This window comes from Schistocerca cancellata, chromosome 2 (genome assembly GCF_023864275.1).
Source record: "Schistocerca cancellata isolate TAMUIC-IGC-003103 chromosome 2, iqSchCanc2.1, whole genome shotgun sequence".
NCBI classification, from domain to species: Eukaryota; Metazoa; Arthropoda; class Insecta; order Orthoptera; family Acrididae; genus Schistocerca; species Schistocerca cancellata.
Genome location: NC_064627.1, coordinates 1091020351 through 1091048193, shown reverse-complemented (window position 1 = coordinate 1091048193; position 27843 = coordinate 1091020351). Strand labels below are relative to the sequence as shown.

The following is a 27843-nucleotide window of genomic DNA, read 5'->3' as shown; positions in this document are numbered from 1 at the left end:
CTTAGAAGAAAGATTAAGGAAAGGCAAACCTACGTTTCTAGCATTTGTAGACTTAGAGAAAGCTTTTGACAATGTTGACTGGAATACTCTCTTTCAAATTCTAAAGGTGGCAGGGGTAAAATACAGGGAGCGAAAGGCTATTTACAATTTGTACAGAAAGCAGATGGCAGTTATAAGAGTCGAGGGACATGAAAGGGAAGCAGTGGTTGGGAAGGGAGTAAGACAGGGTTGTAGCCTCTCCCCGATGTTGTTCAATCTGTATATTGAGCAAGCAGTAAAGGAAACAAAACAAAAATTCGGAGTAGGTATTAAAATCCATGGAGAAGAAATAAAAACTTTGAGGTTCGCCGATGACATTGTAATTCTGTCAGAGACAGCAAAGGACTTGGAAGAGCAGTTGAACGGAATGGATAGTGTCTTGAAAGGAGGATATAAGATGAACATCAACAAAAGCAAAACGAGGATAATGGAATGTAGTCGAATTAAGTCGGGTGATGTTGAGGGTATTAGATTAGGAAATGAGACACTTAAAGTAGTAAAGGAGTTTTGCTATTTGGGGAGCAAAATAACTGATGATGGTCGAAGTAGAGAGGATATAAAATGTAGACTGGCAATGGCAAGGAAAGCGTTTCTGAAGAAGAGAAATTTGTTAACATCGAGTATAGATTTAAGTGTCAGGAAGTCATTTCTGAAAGTATTTGTATGGAGTGTAGCCATGTATGGAAGTGAAACATGGACAATAAATAGTTTGGACAAGAAGAGAATAGAAGCTTTCAAAATGTGGTGCTACAGAAGAATGCTGAAGATTAGATGGGTAGATCACATAACTAATGAGGAGGTACTGAATTGGATTGGGGAGAAGAGGAGTTTGTGGCACAACTTGACCAGAAGAAGGGATCGTTTGGTAGGACATGTTCTGAGGCATCAAGGGATCACCAATTTAGTATTGGAGGGCAGCGTGGAGGGTAAAAATCGTAAGGGGAGACCAAGAGATGAATACACTAAGCAGATTCAGAAGGATGTAGGTTGCAGTAGGTACTGGGAGATGAAGAAGCTTGCACAGGTTGGAGTAGCATGGAGAGCTGCATCAAACCAGTCTCAGGACTGAAGACCACAACAACAACAACAACATAGAAACACAACATAGAAACGTAGTCCATAGTGCATTTGGCGGGGCACAGTGGACAGGTTAACATATGAAGCGGGCCGCTTTGTAGTACTCCGCATTCACAAAGGTTGGAGTCTGCAGGGTAGCCCCATTCAGTGAGAGTATCTCCCGATGTCTGTTTAGAGCCTCCCAGATCCCCCCAGTTTTCTTCGCATCCTGTGGCTAGTACCTCTTTCGGCTTCATCCTGTGTTGATGTGAGGTCTTCGTGCAAAGGTCCGCATGGTTTTAGGTTCTTCGTAATCTTCCGTCGATCTGTGAAACTTCGCCTTGATTTCAATCGCTGGCGAGCCGTTTGGAGACCGTAGAGGAAGTGGCGTTCCGATTCTCTTGATTTAAATAGTTCTTTAAATGTTGCTGCATCTCTACAGTTCGCTGGAGGGACGATGCCAGCTAGGTGCTGGATCTTGTCCAGAGGCTTCAGACATCCATTGATCATTCTGCTTGTCTCCTAGGACTTTTTAATAACGTAGTTTCGGGTATCCAGCGGATCTGTTATGTTAGTATTCTCAGTTTATTCCATATTAGTGACTACATCGAAGCCAAAAGATGTTTTTATTATTAAGATTCAAGACAATTTTAAATGCCAGGCGGCAGCAGCAGCAGTAGTCAGGCAGCAGCAGCCGGCCGAGACGCAAGCAACAAAAGGGAGGTAATCGATTTTTTGACATTTTATGAGTTCCTAACCAGAAGCGAATTATATAGTTTCATCTCTGTGCTTTGGTAGTTTACCTTTTCAGTTTTTCCGTGTTAATTTATTATTTAATAGACACTGTCATCAAAATGAAGATTGCTGAGAAGAGAGGGGATGGAAGAAAAATCATTGCAATGCTGAAGCGACTTGCGAATGGGGGACATCAGCTTTTGCTTAAGGACTGTGTTTGGGGCCGGAGATCTAAGATAGATGTTCGAAAGAAGAAGTAATAATCTGCGGAACATAGTTTTAGAAAGTATTGCCTTGCGTACTTTAAGTTCACTTAGTTTATTTTTGTTGAGGGAATGAATATCTCTTTTATTGAAGTTTTACTGTTTGTTAAATTTTTATGTGAAATTAAAGCACAAAGCACTAAAAATGGCCTCGGTACCAAAAAACGTTGCATCATAGAAACTAGGGAGTTGTTCCTCTGATCACTTGCTGTGTTGCAGGTGAGTGATTGACGCTGCAAAATGTAAGCAGCAGAATGCTCCGGTATTCACGCCCAGTACAAGCCGAGATGGTGTTTGTGTGCTGCCAAACAGATAGAAACGGCCGAGAAGCAGCACCGCTATACCAAAACAAGTACCTTCACAGACACACCACATAGAATTTTTTAAAAAAAAAAAAGGCTCTAAGCACTATGGGACTTAACATCCGAGGTCATCAGTCCCCTAGACTTAGAACTACTTAAACCTAACTAACCTAAGGACATCACACACATCCATGCCCGAGGCAGGATTCGAACCTGCGACTGTAACCGCGGCGCGGCTCCAGACTGAAGCGCCTAGAACCGCTCGGCCACAGTGGCCAGCGCACACAACGTTTCAATCCCGTTTTGGGCGTTTGTGTCATGATGGTTCCTTTCAGACAGACGAACGTGCAAAGAGTGTGTACACCAGATTTGGAGGACCGGATTCTAAGGGATATTCAGACAAGCTCCAGGCAGGTGGTCCGCCAACACAGTTTAAGCCAGAGTACTATTATGCGTATCCTGCTAGACAAACACTACTATCCGCATCACCTGCAATCCCACGGAGGCCACTTTGAACGTCCGTTGTGACTTGGACGCGATGCAGCTACAGGGTGTTTCAAAAATGACCGGTATATTTGAAACGGCGATAAAAACTAAACGAGAAGCGATAGAAATACACCGTTTGTTGCAATATGCTTGGGACAACAGTACATTTTCAGGCGGACAAACTTTCGAAATTACAGTAGTTACGATTTTCAACAACAGATGGCGCTGCAAGTGATGTGAACGATATACACTCCTGGAAATGGAAAAAAGAACACATTGACACCGGTGTGTCAGACCCACCATACTTGCTCCGGACACTGCGAGAGGGCTGTACAAGCAATGATCACACGCACGGCACAGCGGACACACCAGGAACCGCGGTGTTGGCCGTCGAATGGCGCTAGCTGCGCAGCATTTGTGCACCGCCGCCGTCAGTGTCAGCCAGTTTGCCGTGGTATACGGAGCTCCATCGCAGTCTTTAACACTGGTAGCATGCCGCGACAGCGTGGACGTGAACCGTATGTGCAGTTGACGGACTTTGAGCCAGGGCGTATAGTGGGCATGCGGGAGGCCGGGTGGACGTACCGCCGAATTGCTCAACACGTGGGGCGTGAGGTCTCCACAGTACATCGATGTTGTCGCCAGTGGTCGGCGGAAGGTGCACGTGCCCGTCGACCTGGGACCGGACCGCAGCGACGCACGGATGCACGCCAAGACCGTAGGATCCTACGCAGTGCCGTAGGGGACCGCACCGCCACTTCCCAGCAAATTAGGGACACTGTTGCTCCTGGGATATCGGCGAGGACCATTCGCAACCGTCTCCATGAAGCTGGGCTACGGTCCCGCACACCGTTAGGCCGTCTTCCGCTCACGCCCCAACATCGTGCAGCCCGCCTCCAGTGGTGTCGCGACAGGCGTGAATGGAGGGACGAATGGAGACGTGTCGTCTTCAGCGACGAGAGTCGCTTCTGCCTTGGTGCCAATGATGGTCGTATGCGTGTTTGGCGCCGTGCAGGTGAGCGCCACAATCAGGACTGCATACGACCGAGGCACACAGGGCCAACACCCGGCATCATGGTGTGGGGAGCGATCTCCTACACTGGCCGTACACCACAGGTGGTCGTCGAGGGGACACTGAATAGTGCACGGTACAAGCAAGCCGTCATCGAACCCATCGTTGTACCATTCCTAGACCGGCAAGGGAACTTGCTGTTCCAACAGGACAATGCACGTCCGCATGTATCCCGTGCCACCCAACGTGCTCTAGAAGGTGTAAGTCAACTACCCTGGCCAGCAAGATCTCCGGATCTGTCCCCCATTGAGCATGTTTGAGACTGGATGAAGCGTCGTCTCACGCGGTCTGCACGTCCAGCACGAACGCTGGTCCAACTGAGACGCCAGGTGGAAATGGCATGGAAAGCCGTTCCACAGGACTACATCCAGCATCTCTACGATCGTCTCCATGGGAGAATAGCAGCCTGGTTTGCTGCGAAAGGTGGATATACACTGTACTAGTGCCGACATTGTGCATGCTCTGTTGCCTGTGTCTATGTGCCTGTGGTTCTGTCAGTGTGATCATGTGATGTATCTGACCCCAGGAATGTGTCAATAAAGTTTCCCCTTCCTGGGACAATGAATTCACGGTGTTCTTATTTCAATTTCCAGGAGTGTAGAAGACAACGCAGTCTGTGGGTGCGCCTGTTTGAAAAATTTCAACGGACTGGGAACGTGACGGATGAACGTGCTGGAAAGGTAGGGCGACCGCGTACGGCAACCACAGAGGGCAACGCGCAGCTAGTGCAGCAGGTGATCCGACAGCGGCCTCGGGTTTCCGTTCGCCGTGTTGCAGCTGCGGTCCAAATGACGCCAACGTCCACGTATCGTCTCATGCGCCAGAGTTTACACCTCTATCCATACAAAATTCAAACGCGGCAACCCCTCAGCGCCGCTACCATTGCTGCACGAGAGACATTCGCTAACGATATAGTGCACAGGATTGATGACGGCGATATGCATGTGGGCAGCATTTGGTTTACTGACGAAGCTTATTTGTACCTGGACGGCTTCGTCAATAAACAGAACTGGCGCATATGGGGAACCGAAAAGCCCCATGTTGCAGTCCCACCGTCTCTGCATCCTCAAAAAGTACTGGTCTGGGCCGCCATTTCTTCCAAAGGAATCATTGGCCCATTTTTCAGATCAGAAACGATTACTGCATCACGCTATCTGGACATTCTTCGTGAATTTGTAGCGGTACAAACTGCCTTAGACGACACTGCGAACACCTCGTGGTTTATGCAAGATGGTGCCCGGCCACATCGCACGGCCGACGTCTTTAATTTCCTGAATGAATATTTCGATGATCGTGTGATTGCTTTGGGCTATCCGAAACATACAGGAGGCGGCGTGGATTGGCCTCCCTATTCGCCAGACATGAACCCCTGTGACTTCTTTCTGTGGGGACACTTGAAAGACCAGGTGTACCGCCAGAATCCAGAAACAATTGAACAGCTGAAGCAGTACATCTCATCTGCATGTGAAGCGATTCCGCCAGACACGTTGTCAAAGGTTTCGGGTAATTTCATTCAGAGACTACGCCATATTATTGCTACGCATGGTGGATATGTGGAAAATATCGTACTATAGAGTTTCCCAGACCGCAGCGCCATCTGTTGTTGAAAATTGTAACTACTGTAATTTCGAAAGTTTGTCCGCCTGAAAATGTACTGCTGTCCCAAGCATATTGCAACAAACGGTGTATTTCTATCGCTGCTCGTTTAGTTTTTATTGCCGTTTCAAATATACCGGTCATTTTTGAAACACCCTGTATGTACTGTGTTCCGGGAAACCGTCCCTGTGCGATAAGTCGGTTTTATTAATGTTCACTACATATGCAGATTGATTGGCAGCAGTGGACGTGGAGACCGCCGTATAAAGGCTGTTGATAAGCCGGTATACAGCGGAAGGTCACACGACCCCCGGTGCTCTTTCCGTGGGTCGGCATTGAAAATCTGGAAACCGGATCCCCTGGCGTATCGGCCGTGCATAGCTTCCTGTGTGCCAACGTGCTCCCCTTACACACGCAGGCACACGGCTGAATGCTGACGTCGGCAGACGGAGGTCCGTTCTGGAAGGGAACCCGCGGGCCCGACGTGGAACAATGGAGCTGCCCGCAGAACACGGCGTGGCTGGGGAGAAGGGAGCGGAACACGTGGCCGGACCATAATGATTAATCAGCCGCGGGGGTAATTAGAGACGCCGGGGGGGCTGCGGCGTGCCCCATTACTCATTACGGGCGGCGTAATTAGCGTCCAGCGCCCTGCTCTCGACCGTAATGCAATTACGGAGCGACCGCGGGTATTAATTCATCTCGGCTCGGTTACACGGCTTTTTATTCTTGCGACTGCCTGATATTTCTTCCGCTTCACAATGGAACGGGCCGTGCCGCGGTTATTACGGAGTGGAGGATTGTATACCGCAGTGGCTGCGGTTCCGCCACAACATATGGACGTGGTCCGCACTGAGGTTTTATCTTCGACCATAGATACTAGTAGACTGGCCTTGCTGTGCAGAAGCTATGGGGCTAGTGTGGCTCCAACATAAACCACGTGACTGTTGGCAAAACGTGGCGGGATTTCAAATCAGCGGTCTGCCTTCCTATGTTTGTATCGGATTTTCCCCACATTTCTCAATTGACTGCCAAACGCTTCCAACAAAAACTACTTTTTTATTTGTGAAAAATTATGCCAGAACTACATTTGACCTGGATTTGTTCAAAGTACCATTTATAAAATCTAACAAATACATCGAACGCCACTCTGGTGGGCAGCGGGACGAAATTACTATAAACTATCAATTATAGTAAAAAGTCGTTAAAATTCTTTTAAACAGTAAGAGTGGGCTCGTGTCAAAACTTTAAACATTGTATTCGCCACGTTTCGAGCTTTAGTCACTTATAAAAGAAAATGGGCTATGGGAATTATGTCAACTATAGGTGTCAAAATTGTTTACTTTAGGAGCAGGTCCATTTTATAGTATCAATTTTAGGTGCACTTCAAAGATTCAGTTCCCACTATTTTTACAAAAGTTTAAACTATCAGTTTAAAAAAAAAATGATATTTTAGATGAAAGGTGAGACTTCGCAGTTTCAGAAAATAATTTTGGAGCCTAGGTTTAAAAATGACAGACACTGTAAATACAAATTATAGATATACATTGTAAATAATAACTAACCTATCAAAACACTTCTCCGCGAAGTGCTTCGAGCAAAGGCGCGTATGTGCAAACGGCTTAAAGTTTTTCCGTTTCAGGGCCTGTATCCAAAGCTGCCTTCGGTTGTCATCCTTACGGAACCTATGAGTAGCAACGAGAAACGATTATACTTACTTCTGTAACCGAATTATCACAGATACTTTCCAAAATGTAATATCAGTCTGACTTTACAGACATCACTTTCAACACTTTAATTTACGTGATACGCTATTTCAAGTGTAAAAAACATATAAAAGTCACTTCAGCAGATTTCAATAAACGCATCTGCACCATCTTAGACACACTTACACGTGAAATGTAATGCCATTTCCCCGACAAAACGCTGAGTACAGCCATAAGCGCAACACGAAACAACCATGTTTTGCCAACATTCACGTGACTTCAGCCCAGAGATGTTGGAGCCACGAAAATGACGTCAGGGCCAGTCTATTATATTTATGGTCGAAGGGTTTTATACACCCGGCCAGCTACGTCTCTGACCTGTCTAGCGCAGCGCTGCCAACTTACAGGATGCAATATCCAAACGTGAGCTGACGAGGGCTTACTGGTCAACTGAACATGGTAGCGCCGTCGTTAATACGAAGACAGGCTACGTTAACGACGGTATAAGGCGACACCGAAAGGCTTATCTTCAGCCCTACTGGCTAGGTACTTACTCGCTCTGTGCGTGCGAAGAACATGAAGTTGAAGTCATCCACTTTTTTGTTCGTTGCTTAGATCATTTCGTTTTTATCATTACTTTTTTTACGAGAGAGGGTCACCCTGCTCAGTATCTTGCCAGCTTTCACCCAAATAATGTCAATGGATGTGACTCTTGAAACTTTCCCGGCGTATCGAATATTCCACAAGATTTCGGGATTGCAGCCGGATCTCATCGACTTCTTTCCACGATATTTCGGCTGACAACCTTACAGCCATCTTCAGGCGAGTGTTTGACACTGGAGATTGCTAGTGCAAGTCGCTCGATTTATACGTTACCGCATGCGCAAGTTACCGTAGCATGCGCGCCACCTGTCGATTCCAAGGCCCTCTACAATATTACTGCATCTATGGAGCGCCAACGAATGCGTGAAAAAAGTAAAACATGCACGCAGACGTGTCCAAAACAATAAAATGCAAAATTTCAATATTAAAATTAAAATTACTTGTCGCTCGACATGTCAGAAGCCATAAAAAGTTTTCTTTTGGTTGAAATTAAAGAAATCAACGGGTCCCAGGCCTTATTCAATAAAAAGCCGCCATCACGATTAATGAGATTTTCCGCTAAACGTATTTCCACGGATTCCTTCACAACTGAATCCCAGAAGGATCTCGATGGGGCCAAGATTTTAGTGGCCGAATAATCCATAGTATGTCCTGTGGAAATACAATGTTCGGCTATGGCCGACTTACTAGGCTGTAAAAGGCGAGTGTGGCGCTCATGTTCAACGCAGCGGTCGTGTACTGTGCGTGTGGTTTGACCAATGTAGGCTTTCCCACACTCGCAAGGTACTTTATAAATTCCAGGCTTCCGTAATCCCAGATCATCCTTGGCTGAGCCCAGAAGAGCACGAGTCTTTGTAGATGGCCGGAAGATTGCTTTCACACGATTTTTCTTTAAAATTCTGCCTACTTTCGGTGAAATGTTCCCGGCATATGGGAGAAATGCTCTGGACTTAAACACCACCTTATCGTCTTGATCTTGTGGGTGGTCACGTTTTTTCCTCCTTAAAGCAGTACTGACCTGATGTGCAGAATATCCATTATGATGAAATACCGATTTCAAGTGCTCTAATTCGTCTGCAAGGCTGTCTTTATCAGACACGACGTGTGCCCTATGCACCAACGTTCGAAGAACACCCATAGTTTGTGACGGGTGATGACAGCTTGACGCCTGCAGGTACAGATCCGTATGCGTGGGTTTTCGATAGACAGAATGCCCCAATGACCCATCCACCCTGCGTTTAACCATGACGTCCAGAAATGACGTATAAATAGAGCGACTTGCACTAGCAATCGCCAGTGTCAAACACTCGCCTGAAGATGGCTGTAAGGTTGTCAGCCGAAATATCGTGGAAAGAAGTCGATGAGATCCGGCTGCAATCCCGAAATCTTATGGAATGTTAATGGATACTTGACTAAACAAATTTCTAACTTTCGCTGCACTGGGGCATTGAAATAATTCAGTAACGGCAGATGAAAATTTGTGGCAGACCGGGATTCGAACCCGAATTTTCTGCTTTACGCGAGCGATCGCGCTAATCGCTTTTTTATATGTTTGTTTTTTAATTTTGTTCGGTGTCGTTCGTTTCGTTTGGGCTGGGCGTCACATGATATCCGTTCAAGTTTATCGTTGCTTCCTTTACTCAGTTCTTTTTTATTACAAAGGACAATCGGCCCTCTGACCGAGCACGCAGAGCTACCGTGCCGGCATCGCTTCGGCTATCGGAGCGTCTGTCCCGCCCGACCCATACCTCCACATGCCGCACTCTACACTGTAGTGTCGTATTCGTCTTCGCTCGCAGCCGTATTGTGTTTCGCAAGAGGTCGGACATTATTGTGCATCTCCACTGAAAGAGCGATGTGGCTTCAGACACATATATTATACAGGTATGACGCATGTCCGAAAGAACAGACACCATACCTATACAGTTGTTATTGGCGCTAAACTATGGTGCACGGTTCAGCTGTTCTTAATCGGCAGACCGCAAAGTTTTTATGTCGTATCTCTGTACTGGAATACTCTATCCAAATTTCTCCTTTGTGTCTTTTACTGCTTGCTAGATTTACAGACTGAATAAAACCGGAAGAGGCTACAGCCCTGCGTCACTCCCTTCTCTTATACTATTTTCCTTTCCTGTCCTTCGACTTTTATAAATGCCACCTGGTTTCTGTGCAAGCTATACTTTATCGCTGCTACACTGATAGTTTCTCTAAATCTACAAATGCTACAATCGTAGGGCCGCCTTTTTTCAGTCTTATCTTCTAAGATACATCGTACTGTCAGTATTACCTTGCGTGTTGCTTTATTGCTCCGGAACGGAAACCGATCTTCCCGTACGTCCGCTTCTACCAGTTTTCGCATTCTTCTGTAATGATTCCGTCTGTGAATAAGCTCACCTACAAAACTTGGCTAGTGTAAGTCCGACCTGTAGGGGAGGGAAGAGGCCCTCGATGAAATACAAAAAAATAGATGTAGTGTCTTTCATCACTAATCAAAACGTGCTTGGTCCTAGATGCGATAACAGCCACTGTGCAGATTTTGAATAACAAATAAATGAAGGTGGTTAAGTGCCAAACCAAAGTCTAGACTTCGATCCCCAGTCGGTCCTAGCATTTTAATCTGTCCCTTATCTCTTCTTTCACCTCTGACGATGTTTGTTAATGTGAAAAATGACGAGTGCACTGTCGTCCGAGTCCACGTCAAACTCCTCCTGTAGCTGGCAGGCAAGTGCGTAGCACCTCCAGTAGGACCATACCTGCTAAGGCACTGGTGATATCCTTTGGGTTGATGACAGCTTTACTTTATTCGTAGAGGATATGCATAGTAGTTAATTGTATCTTTTATGCTATGAATGTTTCATAGCAGACATCTGCTAAATCGAGGCTTTCAGTGGCATGTTTGACAAAACACATGTTTATTAATGTTAAAAAATGTAAGGAATAGAATTGTAATAAGTATCTTTGATGATGGGGAATTATAGCTGAAACTTTTTCGAAAACAAAGAACACATCAAGGCGGATACACGAAGCACAAATTATGCCAGACATTTGTCCGTCACTCCATTTGTGAATCATACGGGAGAAACAGCGCTTATTAATGCTAAACAGTACCTTTCCACTGTAAGGTGTATTGTGGAGGATATATGCAAATGTGTTAGATTATTATGACGGAGCTCTAGCACAACGTCTGAGGCCTTAGAATAGGAATCCTTTCCAGTAGTCACCTGAAGTGGTTTAGGGAAACTTCTCCATTGGTCTTCAAGCATCAGGCTGGTTAGCAGCAGCTCGCCATGCATTTCGTCTTCGTCCGGCCTTCCTCGTGAACGCAATATAGGAGATGCAGCTGGTATTCTTCATGATCTGGTTGATATATTCTAGTCACGATCTGCCCCTTGCAATGTTTCCTTCTACTGTTCCTTCAGTTATACACTGAAGAGCCAAAGAAATTGGTACACCTGTCTAACAACGGGTTGGGCTCCCGCGAGCACGCAGAAGTCCCGCAACACGACGTTACATGCACTCGAATAATGTCTGAAGTAATGGTAGGGGAAACTGACACCATGAATCCTGCAGGGCTGTCCATAAATTCGTAAGATTACGAGGGGTTGGAGATCTCTTCTGAACAGTACATTGCAAGGCATCCCAGATATGCTCAATAATGTTCATGCGGAAGTGTTTAAACTCAGAAGAGTGTTCCTGGAGCCACTCTGTAGCAATTCTGGACGTGTGGTGTGGTGTCGCATTGTCCTGCTGGAATTGCCCAAGTCGGTCAGAATGCACATTGGACATGAATGGATGCAGTTGATCAGACAGGATGCTTATGTACGTGTCACCTGTCCGAGTCGTACCTAGACGTATCAGGGATCCCATATCACTTCAATTGCACACGCCGCACACTTGCGACGTGCACCAGGGAAGAACAGCGTTCTGTTATTCGGTTTTTGCATAGTGAAGGTGTGAAACCTATTGAAATTCATCGACGAATGAAGGTTCAGTACGGTGATGCTTGTTTGTCACAGCAGCAAGTCTACAAATGGAGTAGGAACTTCTCAAATGGTATGACTTCATTGGAAGATGCTCCTCGTACAGGTCAGGCACAACGAGTTGTGACTCCACAGAACATTGCAGCAGTTGTAGCAATAGTGAAGGAAAACCGCCGAGTGACACTGAATGACGTTGCAGCTTGTTTACATTAGTCATGGGTCAGCACAGCACATTGTGATGATGTGCTACAGTTTCACAAAGTGTCTGCAAGATCGTGCCACGGCAGCTGACTCCTACGACGTGTTGATGCTTGTGAAGACCTTCTTCGGTGCTTTGAATGAGAAGGTGATGGCTTCCTTGCAAGAATCGTTACTGGGGACGAAGCCTGTGTTCACTTCCACCAACCACTTCCTCATCCACCATACTCACCAGACCTAGCCCCAAGTGATTTCCTTATGTTTGCGGCACTCAATGACGCAATGGGAGGAAAGAAGTTCCGTTCTGATGAAGAGGCCCGCCACGCGGTCCATGAGTGGTTGCGCAGACTACCAAAAGAATTTTTTTCTAAAGGAATTCATGCACTTTTTAAGCGCTGGAGGACTTGCATTGAGCGTGGGGGAGATTATGTTGAAAAGTGATACAGCTTTGTACCACTTCTACACAATAAATATTATTTAAAAAAATATCTAAGGTTTTCATTTGACTGACCCTCCTAATCCAGAATGAGATTTTGACTCTGCAGCGGAGTGTGCGCTGATATGAAACTTCCTGGCAGATTAAAACTGTTTGCCGGACCGAGACTCGAACTCGGGACCTTTGCCTTGCGCGGGCAAGTGCTCTACCAACTGAGCTACCCAAGCACGACTCACGCCCCCTTCTTACAGCTTTACTTCTGCCAGTACCTCGTCTCCTACCTTCCGAACTTAACAGAAGCTCTCCTGCGAACCTTGCAGAACTAGCACTCCCGAAAGAAAGGATATTGCGGAGACATGGCTTAGTCACAGCCTGGGGGATGTTTCCAGAATGAGAATTTCACTCTGCAGCGGAGTGTGCACTGATATGAAACTTCCTGGCAGATTAAAACTGAGTGCCGGACCGAGACTCGAACTCGGGACCTTTGCCTTTCGCGGGCAAGTGCTCTACCAACTGAGCTACCCAAGCACGACTCACGCCTCGTCCTCACAGCTTTACTTCTGCCAGTATCTCGTCTCCTACCTTCCAAAATCTCATTCTGGAAACATCCCCCAGGCTGTGGCTAAGCCATGTCTCCGCAATATCCTTTCTTTCAGGAGTGCTAGTTCTGCATGGTTCGCAGGAGAGCTTCTGTAAAGTTTGGAAGGTAGGAGACGAAATACTGGCAGAAGTAAAGCTGTGAGGACGGGGCGTGAGTCGTGCTTGGGTAGCTCAGTTGGTAGAGCACTTGCCCACGAAAGGCAAAGGTCCCGAGTTCGAGTCTCGGTCCGGCACACAGTTTTAATCTGCCAGAAAGTTTCTGACCCTCCTAATGTGTGCTAGGTTAGTAGGAAACGAGCAGTAAGTGGCAGTTGGAATTTCGTTACACTGCATCCCCGTAGCGCCGTCCGTGACGAAATCCGACCGGCGAGACCTCGGTGCGAGTAGAGTTTGTGCAAAGAGCAGACGGGCTCGCGGAATTACGAGCATTTTTCCGTAATTTATTGGCCATTAATGGCGGCCGCCCCGTGGAGGGCATTAATTCGCCGGCATGGAGCGCGTGACGGTACGGCGCCTAATAGAGCGCATCCATCATCCGTAACGGCGCCGGCACCGCCCCTGATGCGGTTCCACCGATACCCGCCCGCCGCTCGCCTCCCACACCGGTCACGACTGCCCGCTGACGACGCCGCGATGCGGCCGGCTCGAAACGCAGCTGACCTGCTGCTCGTCTCGCAGCTGGGTACCGCTACGTCCCAGGCTAATGGCCGTTTACAGTCCTACCAATGTTCTCCGCGCGTGTCGGCCGAATTACACGGTAGGTCGTAACTTATCACTCCCGGCCGCATCTGCAGGCCGTTGTGGACGCCGGGGTGTGGTTTGCTGAAGTGAAGATATACATTTATAATCCATACTTTCACACCAATTCTGTCCGTTAGGCTTTCACGACTAAACCGCTGAACCAATTTTGATAAAATTTCGTACGGAGATAACTTGAACAATGAGGAAGAAAGCCGGCCGCGGTGGCCGAGCGGTTCTAGGCGTTACAGTCGGGAACCATGAGGCTGCTGAGGTCGCAGGTTCGAATCCTGCCTCGGGCATGGATGTGTGTGATGTCCTTAGATTAGTTACGTTCAAGTAGTTCTAAGTTTAGGGGACTGATGACCTCAGCTGTTAAGTCCCATAGTGCTTAGAGCCATTTGAACCATTTTGAGGAAGAAAATAGGTTAGTTTATAAAGTGTGTATTACGCGATAGTTGTTGATTTGAAGAATATAAGGCAGAGTATGGAACAATAATTACTCTTTGAAAAATCCATTTATTCTTTGCTTTTGAACTTCGTCATATTTGTGGAAATGCTTTTATTGTTTGATATGTTCTGCATAACAAGATTGAACGTGATGGACGCAATGTTTATACGATCCTCTGCGTCCTTAATCCATATTTACGTACTAACAGCAGTCACAAACCCATCATATTTTAGCCGCTGGGTATCATGCGTCTCCTATAACTTATTTGATGTTTTCAAACTTGCCCGAACAGCTCGTGGTCATACGGTTAGCTTTGCTGTTCCAAGATATTTTTTTTTTCTTTACGTGCTGAAAGTGTGCTTTGTCACCATCGTAATTTTGCCGTCATTGACGTGCAAATCACAGAAGTGGCGTCAGAGAAAAAGACTCGCACCATGCTCCCAATATCCCAATCGGGGTCTCCTGGCCAGGAAAGCCATACGCACATTTCATTTTATTTTACTAGTACGCGAGCGCAGCCGTGGGTAACAGCTAGAATACAGTCCTTATACAATCCTCAACGTGTTTAATCCATGCGAATCCGTACTTTCTCACTAATGTTATTAAATGCGAAAGTAACAATGTTTGTTACGTCCTCACGACTAAACCGCGGAACCGATAGCCATGAAATTTAACGTGAGACAGCCTGAACCCTGCTGAAGAAGAGAGGCTACTTTACAAAGTGTGTAGTACAAGATATTTATTGATTTGAAGAACGTTACGCAAATTAAGGAAAAATATTTACTCTTTGAAAAACCTATTTACACTTTCACTTTTAAACTTCATCGTATTTGTGAAAACACTTTTATTGGTTGGTATTTCCACGTGATATGATTCAACGTAATCAATACAAAGCTTATTCAATTCTCAACGTGTTTAATCCATACTTCCATACTAATACCAGTATTATTAATTGCGAAAGTAACTCACTCTTTTACTTTTAGTGACTTTACCGCTGAACCGATTCCGATGGTATTTGATACGAAGATAGCTTGAACCCTGACGAAGACCATAGGCTAATGTTGAAAGTTGTATCTTTTTGAGTATTAGTAACATTCTTAAATATGGTACACGTGAATGCTGAAGATTAGATGGGTAGATCACGTAACTAATGAGGAGGTCTAGCGGTTCTAGGCGCTCAGTCAGGAACCGCACAACTGCTACGGTCGCAGGTTCGAATCCTGCCTCGGGCATGGATGTGTGTGATGTCCTTAGGTTAGTTAGGTTTAAGTAGTTCTAAGTTCTAGGGGACTTATGACCACAGATGTTGAGTCCCATAGTGCTCAGAGCCATTTGAACCATTTTGAACTAATGAGGAGGTATTGAATAGGATTGGGGAGAAGAGGAATTTGTGGCACAACTTGACTAGAAGAAGCAATCGGTTGGTAGGGCATATTCTGACGCATCGAGGGATCACCAATTTCGGATTGGAGGGCAGCGTGGAGGGTAAAAATCGTAGAGGGAGACCAAGAGATGATTACACTAAACAGATTCAGAAGGGTGTACGTTGCAGTAGGTACTGGGAGATGAAGAGGCTTGCACAGGATAGAGTAGCATGGAGAGCTGCATCAAACCAGTCTCAGGACTGAAGACCACAACAACAACAACACACCAGTTGGACAGAATTTGCCACAGTATCCTTCTGGAGGATACCCGCCAACTCTTATCAGTTAATGCAAAGCCGATTAACTGCCTGCATAAGGGTCAGAGGTGGGCCAACGTGTTATTAACTTCTGTGAAATTGTCATGATTTGTTTGCCTCTACAGGTACGTCACATCTACCGATTTGCGTCCGATTCGGACAATTCCTTCGTGGTGCGTCGCCTTTTTTATGTTGGGCAACAAGAGCGTTCCATGATTTTAAAAACTGTACATTTTCATTTATTGAAACTACATAAAAATTCTCAAATATTTTCATGGCTAAACTCCTTCATCCATATTTTGTAAAATATTTAAATGGCCATTACATCATTAGTACAAATTTTGGTTGCATTTGCAATACTTGTTTCAGACTCCACTACAAAATGTCTCCAATATAAAACCAGAAACGGATCGTAGATTAACATAAAGAACACGTGAGCAACTAGAGAGAGTGTTCATCAATTTTGTGCATAGCTGCGGACCACCGGCGCTCTGCAAACACGGAGTAACTAATAAAGAGAAAGAAGACGATAGTAACCGAATACAGGATCAGTGACAAACGTATGGAGCATGTCATATATTGTCGGTAGCTAGGGGTCATGCTAAGAAGATGTCAAGTTAGAACCAACGAAGATGCATAGCGTTGTCGCAAGGTTTCTGGCAGAGAGTGTTGGAATTGTGAAGGAAACCCGCTACGAGTCCTTACTGCCTACAGTGCTAGAGTATTGTCCAGTATATGGAGTTCTTACCATGTCACAGTTTGTCAAAGTGTAGAAATGCTGAGTTTCGCCGTGGTTGGGACCTACGTGAAATTGTGGCACCGCCCAAACGGCTGCCTAAGTCACTTCAGTGGCCGGAGGAAGGCAAGAAGGCGAAGCTTCCGAGTGTAGCACTGTGTTGTTCATGCCGATACTCGGGTTGATGACAACTTTACTGTTACTTTCGACAAGACAGAAGACGATGGACGAATTCAGAGACGCTCTGCAGTGGTCATAACAAGGTCGCTACAGTCCACACGAAGGTGTAAGAAATGGTACAAAATGGCTCTGAGCACTATGGGACTTAACATCTATGGTCATCAGTCCCCTAGAACTTAGAACTACTTAAACCTAACTAACCTAAGGACAGCACACAACACCCAGCCATCACGAGGTAGAGAAAATCCCTGACCCCGCCGGGAATCGAACCCGGGAACCCGGGCGTGGGAAGCGAGAACGCTACCGCACGACCACGAGATGCGGGCATGTAAGAAATGTTCCGGAAACTTAAATGGAAGTATTTGGGAAAAGATAACCACTGTTCTTGCTGAACCCGGCTGGGTCAATTTAGGGAACTTAAACTACTGGCCATTAAAATTGCTACAACACGAAGATGACGTGCTACAGACGCGAAATTTAACAGACAGGGAGAAGATCCTGTGACATGCAAATAATTAGCTTTTCAGAGCATTCACACAAGGTTGGCGCCGGTGGCGACACCTACACAAACAGCAGTTGACCGACGTTGCCTGGTGAAACGATGTTGTGATGCATCGTGTAAGGAGGAGAAATGCGAACCATCACGTTTCAGACTTTGATAAAGGTCGGATTGTAGCCTATCGCGATTGCGGTTTATCGTATCGCGACATTGCTGCTCGCATTGGTCGAGATCCAATGACTGTTAGTAGAATATGGAATCGGTGGGTTCGGGAGGGTAATACGGAAAGCCGTGCTGGATCCCAACGGCCTCGTATCACTAGCAGTCGAGATGACAGGCATCTTATCCTCATGGCTGTAACGGATCGTGCAGCCACGACTTGATCCCTGAGTCAACAGATGGGGACGTTTGCAAGACAACAAGCATCTTCACGAACGGTTCGACGACGTTTGCAACAGCGTGGACTATCAACTCGGAGACCATGGCTGCGGTTACCCTTGACGCTGCATCACAGACAGGAGCGCCTGGGATGGTGTACTCGACAACGAACCTGGGTGCACGAATGGCAAAACGTCATTTTTTCGGGTGAATCCAGGTTCTGTTTACGGCATCATGATGGTCGCATCCATGTTTGGCGACATCACGGTGAACGCACATGGGAAGCGTGTATTCGCCATCGCCATACTGGCGTTATCACCCGGCGTGATGGTATGGGGTGCCATTGGTTACACGTCTCGGTCACCTCTTGTTCGCATTGACGACACTTTGAGCAGTAGACGTTACATTTCAGATGTGTTACGACCCGTAGCTCTACTCTTCATTCGATCCCTGCGAAACCCTGCGTTTTAGCAGGATAATGCACGACCGCATGTTGGAGGTCCTGTACGGGCCTTTCTGCATACAGATAATGTTCGACTGCTGCCCTGGCCAGCACATTCTCCAGATCTCTCATCAATTGAAAACGTCTGGTCAATGGTGGCCGAGCAACCGGCTCGTCACAATACGCCAGTCACTACTCTTGATGAACTGTGGTATCGTGTTGAAGCTGCATGGGCAGCTGCACCTGTACACGCCATTCAAGCTCTGTTTGACTCAATGCCCAGGCGTACCAAGGCCGTTATTACGGCCAGAGGTGGTTGTTTTGGGTACTGATTTCTCAGGATCTATGCACCCAAATTGCGTGGAAATGTAATCAGATGTCAGTTCTAGTATAATATATTTGTCCAATGGATACCCGTTTATCATCTGCATTTCTTCTTGGTGTAGCAATTTTAATGGCCAGTAGTGTATGTTCGAGGAAGATTGTCAGACAATCTTGCGACCAGTGCCGTAAGTCACGCCCAGGTATCATGAGAATAATAAGGTAAGAAAGATTAGGGCAACCCAGGCATCGTTCAGTACTGTACAAGTACGGAACAGCACAGAAAATCGCTGCTATTGGTAGGAAGCAACCCGTGAACAGCGGCTTGCGCAGTATATTCATATGTGAATGTAGAATATGTCTGTTCTGGCACAAAACTTTTTCTCGGTATCCTCTGTGTTTCTGTCGGCCGCCAACTTGACGGGGAAAAAATGTTAAACGGCACGCAGTAAATTTGTTGCAGTCGTCGGGGATTTTAGTTTAAAAAGTTGCGCGACCCGGTCGTCCCGTGTGATCGGCTTGTGTGCGGAATTCTCGAGTCGTCAGCGGCTCATGTTTATGCGCTGCGGGGGCCATTATTCTGGAGGGCAGGAAAAAGCGTCCCGGAGCAATTCCAGACAAAGCGGCCCTGCGCCGGCTCATCGGTATGCGCGGCGCGCGGCCGCTGGCGGGCCGCTTTTGATTTCTGCCGAGCGCGCCCTGTCCGTCAGCGGGCCGTCAGCCCCCGCAACCTGTTCTGCCTTCTGCCCCCTCCCCTCCCCTCTGCACGTCCCGTCCTCTGCCTCTGCCACCGCTCTGTCCGCCGTCTCCGTTTTTGCAGACGTCCGTCCAGACAAAGGAAACCTGCGTACCAGACCTCCGCACATATCTGGCGGGCTCTGGACGCGACCGGACTGAGAGGACGTTATAGCGGTTCCGCTCCAAAAATGACAAGTTCCAGCCGAGATGATTTACCACGACGAGCACACTATCCGCGCAAGTTTGCGGAGTCTTGCGCGTGCAGGTTATGTTGAAAGAACCGCAAAGGTAAATTCTAGCAAACTGGACTCAGTTCTTCCCTAGATAATCAGGTTGTGGTGTGCGTACTGTAAGACCTTCGGTACACACACCATCAGATTACTTGACTTGTCGCCCTAACGAAGTAGGCGAGTGTCAGCAATATGTCTCGTGGTCTTATCGTGGCGTGTTTATCTTCTGCCGTTAGGTCAGACAATAGAAATGCCACTTGCACGCTCACAGTAGCAGATTGACGGTGACCAACTTTAAACAGAACTTGATTAATTTTCACACACACTTATTAAAATAATAAAAAGGATAGACATTACGTAACTTGATTTTGGATGCTGTTTACAATCGACAATCTGAATTCCATTTGGTCTTGGTATGTTAATCTTATTCTCACATATCTCTGATACTTGACAAAAGTGTCTATACATTTATCTTCATGGCTGTGTATAGGAATATGATAATCTTATTAGGCGCAGACTGGTACTTGACTATAGACTGGTACAGACTAATGTAGACTGGTACAGACAGGTGCAGACTAATGCAGACTGACTAATCGGAGGTCTGTACACTCGTTATAATACCTCGCGCGTTCATGTATCACTGCGCGAGTGTGATCAGCGAGGAGAAAAGGCTCTACGTTAGCAGCAATCTCATTGGCTGCGTTACATACTAATACGCGGATCGGCGGAAGCAGAATTTGGTCCGTCTCTAAGGCAGCGCCATCAGTGCGGAGACGGACGAGCGCTGCGCCTGCGCTGTTGTGCTTAGCGGGGCGCGCTCTAGTGGGAAAGTTGTGTACGCGCTGACTACGCGGAACTACACTGCTGGAAATGGAAAAAAGAACACATTGACACCGGTGTGTCAGACCCACCATACTTGCTCCGGACACTGCGAGAGGGCTGTACAAGCAATGATCACACGCACGGCACAGCGGATACACCAGGAACCGCGGTGTTGGCCGTCGAATGGCGCTAGCTGCGCAGCATTTGTGCACCGCCGCCGTCAGTGTCAGCCAGTTTGCCGTGGCATACGGAGCTCCATCGCAGTCTTTAACACTGGTAGCATGCCGCGACAGCGTGGACGTGAACCGTATGTGCAGTTGACGGACTTTGAGCGAGGGCGTAAAGTGGGCATGCGGGAGGCCGGGTGGACATACCGCCGAATTGCTCAACACGTGAGGTCTCCACAGTACATCGATGTTGTCGCCAGTGGTCGGCGGAAGGTGCTCGTGCCCGTCGACCTGGGACCGGACCGCAGCGACGCACGGATGCACGCCAAGACCGTAGGATCCTACGCAGTGCCGTAGGGGACCGCACCGCCACTTCCCAGCAAATTAGGGACACTGTTGCTCCTGGGGTATCGGCGAGGACCATTCGCAACCGTCTCCATGAAGCTGGGCTACGGTCCCGCACACCGTTAGGCCGTCTTCCGCTCACGCCCCAACATCGTGCAGCCCGCCTCCAGTGGTGTCGCGACAGGCGTGAATGGAGGGACGAATGGAGACGTGTCGTCTTCAGCGATGAGAGTCGCTTCTGCCTTGGTGCGAATGATGGTCGTATGCGTGTTTGGCGCCGTGCAGGTGAGCGCCACAATCAGGACTGCATACGACTGAGGCACACAGGGCCAACACCCGGCATCATGGTGTGGGGAGCGACCTCCTACACTGGCCGTACACCACTGGTGATCGTCGAGGGGACACTGAATAGTGCACGGTACATCCAAACCGTCATCGAACCCATCGTTCTACCATTCCTAGACCGGCAAGGGAACTTGCTGTTCCAACAGGACAATGCACGTCCGCATGTATCCCGTGCCACCCAACGTGCTCTAGAAGGTGTAAGTCAACTACCCTGGCCAGCAAGATCTCCGGATCTGTCCCACATTGAGCATGTTTGGGACTGGATGAAGCGTCGTCTCACGCGGTCTGCACGTCCAGCACGAACGCTGGTCCAACTGAGGCGCCAGGTGGAAATGGCATGGCAAGCCGTTCCACAGGACTACATCCAGCATCTCTACGATCGTCTCCATGGGAGAATAGCAGCCTGCATTGCTGCGAAAGGTGGATATACACTGTACTAGTGCCGACATTGTGCATGCTCTGTTGGCTGTGTCTATGTGCCTGTGGTTCTGTCAGTGTGATCATGTGATGTATCTGACCCCAGGAATGTGTCAATAAAGTTTCCCTTTCCTGGGACAATGAATTCACGGTGTTCTTATTTCAATTTCCAGGAGTGTATGTACACAACACAGGTCGAGGCTTGCTTACCTCATGTCTACTGCTACTGTCGTCATGTCCTCGTTAGGGGCCTTCACACGTACGGTTAGAACCGCAGGATTGAGCACGGTGCATCTGTGCACACCTGAATGCCCGCAGAATCGTGGCGTGGAGTGAGGTTTAGGCACACTTTCTAATCCGCGCGTAAAGCCGCCCTCTCAGGAGGCGTGGAGACGCAGGTGGACGACGAGGTGGTCACTGCGAAGCGTCAAATAAGGAGTCTGCCGCCGGCCACTGTGGACGAGCGGTTCTAGGCGCTTCAGTCTGGAACCGCTAGACTGCTACGGTCGCAGGTTCGAATCCTGCCTCGGACATGGATGTGTGTGATGTCCTTAGTTTAGTTAGGTTTAAGTATTTCTAAGTTCTAGGGGACCGATGACCTCAGATGTTAAGTTCCATAGTGCCCATAGCCATTTTTGAAGGAATCTGGCGTGTCAGATATTCGCCTCGTGCAGAGGAACAAGACCAATGAGAAGCGATTTCGTTTTAATTCGCAAGCATAATATAGGAGCCACCAAATGGTATGGCGTTAAATATCGTCTTTTTATTGTTCACAGGGTATGTGGTATAAAGGAAAGCCGTTTCAAAGCGTCAGTTAATTGAGCATCTTTCGAAGACACGTCGTTTTCGCTGCGATCTGTTATAATTAAATGACAGAAAACTACAGTCTATCGCTATCTATCTATCGCTTGCGCCTTTGTCCCACATTTTGCGTGAGGTAGGCGTGGTTAAATTGGATTTGGCATGTTAATGTGAAGCGGTGGCCGGATGCCCTTCCTGCCGTCAAAATGACAGAAAACTACATATCGGTAGGTAAAGACTTGCTTCATTTGATGTTTCTAGTGTTATAAATTGTGTGTTACGAAAGTACTCCGTTTCAATGCTACGGCATAGTGATGATCTATCAAAAGCGCGCCTTTGCGGTACAACTTGCATATTAAATATCTAATAACAACATTTGTTGGTACTCTTCAGACAGTGTGTGCCATATACGGCGGCCCTGATGCTATGTCAAATTTGTAGTGCAATTGGTAGCGTCGTGAGCTATTGGAGAGTGAAAAGACAAGTAACGGGTTCGCGTCCAACTCCTAATTTTTTTGTCACCTTTGTTTCCTTCAAGATTCTGGGTCATTCTTATTAATTTAATAGCTGTATTATCTCAAAAGCCTTTATTATTTACTATAAATAATGTATTTACTGCAATTCTTGTTGCGAAGGGTAACGACTGGAATGATTCCCCAGTGGTCAAAAATCTTAACGTGACAGCCATCCAAAGGTGTCTCTAGGCATCAGCAAATTGAGGATCTCTCGGAAACGCGACGTTTTCGCTACAATTTGTTATAATTAAATGGCAGGAAACTACATATCGGTAGGTAAAGACTTCCTGTAATTGATGTTTTTAGTATTATAACTCGTGTGCTAAGAAAGTATTCCTGGGGCGTCCAGATGGGCAAGAAACCGCGACCTACATGAACAGCTTAATCAGCCAAGCACCCGGGAAACCATCACCCAACATACAGGCAAGCTCATGGACAAAAGCACTCGATCCACGTCGCGTCACACCTCGAATATATTTGATCACCAGCTCCTGAGCGTTGGCACCGGGTCTTGGTGCTTTGAGCGATTATCGATATCTCACAGTAACTATCCACCACAAACTTTTCTGCTCCTTACGTTTCGTCCAGGACTGCGCTGGACTTCCTCAGAGGCGCTGCTCCACTGAGTCTTCCCGACTGACTGTCGGCAAGACTCAGCGGAGCAGCGCCTCTGAGGAAGTCCAGCGCAGTCCTGGACGAAACGTAAGGAGCAGAAAAGTTCTTGGACCACGACCTCACATCCCGGAAAGTATATCAACAGCCATGTCACCCGGTCGTGAAAGCCTTCCTTCTACTATCCACCACAACTTTCACCTACGTGCTATGAGGGCCAAATGACACATTATCAAGGTTGCAATAAAGATAAAGTTAGACCTTCACTTGGATTTATCCCCAACGCGTCGCTTCGGTGCGCCACTCGTTCTAAATAGCGCGGACCGCGACCGTTTTTCGTCTTCATCGTCCACAGGGATCGGGCATTTGCATGGTACCTCCTCGCAAACCTTATGAGCACCTTAATAGTGAACTTCCGGGTGTCCAGCCGAGTAGCTGTTTCTATTTAGCTCCCAGACTGATTGGAGTCCACGCAACGAGTACACTTAACAGCACCTGAAGAAGATAGCTGGGTCGGTCGTCGAAATAATGTGCAGAAAATGGGAACAAAAGTGTCTCTTTTATTCTGGATTATAGCTAATGGCATCCCCGGATAATATTTCATCTCTCATTCTGTTCTCATCTCTCAACATATAGTTCAGCTCATTAGTTACGTTGTTATACAGCAATTACATCCTTCAAGATTCTCACCTGTGCTGCCTATATTCTGCTGCCTTCTTTCCTCTTCTTCCCCCACCTCTCGCTCCTGTAAAACGCCACAGTGCTACAAAAAGCGTCGAGTTTTATAATTATTAGCTTTATGTAATGTGCCACACGTTGCTTTAAATCAATGCCGTTTTTCTTTGAAGATCGCTGTCGTAATCATAGATCGTCCCGCAACACAAATATTTGAAATGAGGCAACTGTCACATTATTTTCTTATTAACCTTCAGGCCATAACTGTTGTATGGTTGTTGTAGCGGTGTTCAGGTCGAAGACACTCAGATAATGTATTAGATACGTGATAAAATAAGTCAAAAAGTTTTTTACACGTGTGTTTGTAATGTTAGCTCCCCATTGCCAGGTTACGAACAACCTTTTGGCCCACATGCCACATGAATATACGCACTTACAGGTTACACTACACGTTTTCCCCCTCCTTTCTTCTTATCTGTTCCACGGAGAAACTGTTTTACGTTGTCGTCTATATTGAACTATGTCGTAACATCGAGTTTTACTTCCACAGTTAAAAATTTTCGTGCAAAAGGCCGAATTTCGATACTAAATGCTCCATATTTTCTTTTGGCAAGCACTGAAATAGCAAACCTGCGTTATACATGGACTTCTAGGCCTTTATAGTCAATATTTATATAAGTGGCAGTGAGTCCCGAACTGAGAACTTTTTCCATAAACGACTACCAAGTCCAGCCCATATCAAATGTACAACCTGCAGTCTAAATGCGTACATTACAAAACAGAAAACCGACAAGAATCAATTGTGGGTTCAGAATAATTTGATCGCATTGGTTACACATGGTGTGTGCGATTGGGGTGTAATTGGCTTACTACCTGTTGGGTTCTGTCTCTGTTCCTTCGCCCGACATCTTTCCTGACTAGGCTGTAACTATGCGCCACATTGTACATTCCGAAGTAGGCATTCCGCGGGCAAATTCGAGATGTTTCCCTCACCCTGCGTAGAATTCTTGGGCAGCTGTCTGTGGCTTTTGTAGTAAGTTTCTGTCCACGCTTAATTAGGGTTCCGAAACTTGCCTCCGCACATTCGTTCAGTCTCCCCCAGCCCTACGTTCTGCTACACCATACATAAAAACAATGTCTGCGAGTTCCTCTGACAAGTAAAGCTTGCAAGATCCCCTCGCTTCTAAACTGATACTGTTATTACTCAGCTTAGCCGCGAGTCCATAGAGGGTGGTATATGTGACGTACAGTATGACTGGTCAGCATTTCCACCCGGAATTTGCGAGTTAAGTCGGACTTTCATTGATCCGCCTTGATGGGTCGTGTCGTCGGATTTCCTCCTACCTGTGCGCGGTGCAGCTCTCGTAAATGTCGTGCCGTGAAGATTCTTCATTGGTGCATTGGATGTCTCTGTCGGTGGAAGCTAATTATCTGAAATTGCTGTCGATCAACTTTCGGGTATCTATTTACTCGAAATTAACATTCAGAATGCAGTAATATCGCTTTTATTCCTATTAGATCAATAATGAAACACTCATGTCACAAACTACTCGTAACCGAGAGCACGGCTACCATTGAACAAGACAGGAAGAGCTCTTAACGCCGACTGCCGACTTTGGCACGCAGTCCGTATCTCTTACTAGTTTCGTCACAGTTCGTGGATTTCCGATCAAGTTCGTACTTACTAAGATATGCATTTGTTAATGAGCGGTTGTGAATTTTAACTAGCTAAAATTATGATAAATAGTTTTAAACATACAGAGGCTCCTCCTAGTATTCATGTTATCATAAATGACTTCAATTATTAAATATAAATAGACAAAATAGGTGACTTTGGCTCCAAGATGGCGGTACTTGCCGTAATGTATATTTCCGAGGCTGACGCTTGTTGCTACGGTCCAGCGCCGAGCCCCACCCAATACGCGCGACATATGGCCGCATCGTCACCTAGCCAGCCAGCGTGGGAAATGCTCTCCGACTCATGGCCGGCTACGGACTACAGCACTTCCCAACTATCGTGAATACATCAATAAGAGACAATAATTTATTAAAACTGGTAAAAATGTCTTCCTCACGTAAGAGGCACCTTACAAGCTCCATCCCCGAAAGCCAGCTACGGAATGTAAACTCTTCCGTAGACATAATTATCACAAACGATTGTGTGTTGCTTTTGAAGACGGCGCCAGAAACCTACGAGCGAGAGACATGTGTTTGTTTACAAACTCGTACCTTACGTACATTGTTGATTTAAGACCTCATATCGTGTGAAATACTCATTTTCGACCATTGGTTTCTTGTCTCAGAGTACTCATACTGGCGTCCTGTACCGCGCCTATAATTTTGCCCGCTACATGTTTCTGATACTTTCTCAAAGTTATCTCACGTAATGACCATGTGGATACAGTTATAGAAATTCAGGCGGTATGTAGGAGATGCCGATAGCCCCTTCATCACGCGGTTGGTTCGGGGTGGGGGTGAAACGACAATGGTTGCAGAGTACAGTTGCACAGCGGTATGTTTTCTCCGCCGCAAGCAGAGGCTGTCTGCCCCTGGCGGGCAGGCAAGCCAGCGCAGCAGGCGTCAGAGACTGACAGGCTACTGTGCGGAGGTCAAGGGCACCGCCGCGCCGGTAGCGCCACCGCGGTCCGGATCGCGCAACTTTTCACGCGTTACGAGTTGTTTCTTCCGTCTGTAACAGCATTACGGGCTTCTGCAACTAGGACTTTGCTGTAAGCTGCCCAGTCACCACCGTCTTGGGCAGAGCCCACCATACATTCAAACATTCGTGGCCCCAGTAGTAATATGGGGCAACCGACTGGGTTTAACAATTAAAAGGTATGAATGTCTTTCGCTAACTCTCCGGTTTTGAGTGGTTTCACATAATGCGAAACATTGTTGGATGCTAGGTCCGCCAGTTATGCAGAACACCGTTTTCTCAAGTACCAGCACCACTGTGCCGTCATCAGTGGGTTTCCGTTTTATTTAATCTGTAATGTGTAACATTTTTACTAAATGATTACAAAATTATGTGGATATTTAGTTCAAACAATAGTTCGTTCCTTATTGTTACACTTGGTGTGCATGATTTTTCAGGACCACTTGTGTATTATTTATCACAGGTAGCTTGTAAAGTGTAAAGGTAGTAACAAAAATAAATTGTTTGAACTAAATATCCACATAATTTTGTAATAATTTCTTAAAAATGTTTCTCATAACAGTTTAAATAAAACGGAAACCCACTGATTATGTCGCAGTGGTGCTGAAACATGTTTGGGTACTTGAAAAAACGGTGTTCTGCATAACTGGCGGACCCCACATCGTACAATTTTAACTGAAAAAAAAAAAATGGTTCAAATGGCTCTGAGCACTATGGGACTTAACTTCTGAGGTCATCAGTCCCACAAAACTTAGAACTACTTAAACCTAACTAACCTAAGGACATCACAGACATCCAAGCCCGAGGCAGGATCCGAACCTGCGACCGTTGCGGTCGCGCGGTTCCAGACTATAGCGCATAGAACCGCTTGGCCACTCCGGCCGGCCTTTTAACTGCAAACACGGTAAACACAAGGAGCTGCAAATCCAAATGATGAATAACGTGAAACGAGCGACTGACGCAAGACTCTGACGGTGACATCAGTTAAGTGAATGTTTTGACTCACTCTCTGGGCAGAAGCG

At 46.8% G+C, this 27843-nt stretch overlaps 1 protein-coding gene and 1 non-coding gene across 2 annotated transcripts in view; one reads left to right on the top strand and one right to left on the bottom strand.

The window, feature by feature from the left end:
• Window positions 1-27843, top strand: part of LOC126163106 (frizzled-9-like) — a 272464-nt gene that overhangs the window by 166665 nt on the left and 77956 nt on the right. The window lies entirely within an intron of this gene.
• Window positions 12626-12700, bottom strand: Trnaa-cgc (transfer RNA alanine (anticodon CGC)). The gene has a single exon. It is a non-coding gene; the product is annotated as a tRNA-Ala (tRNA).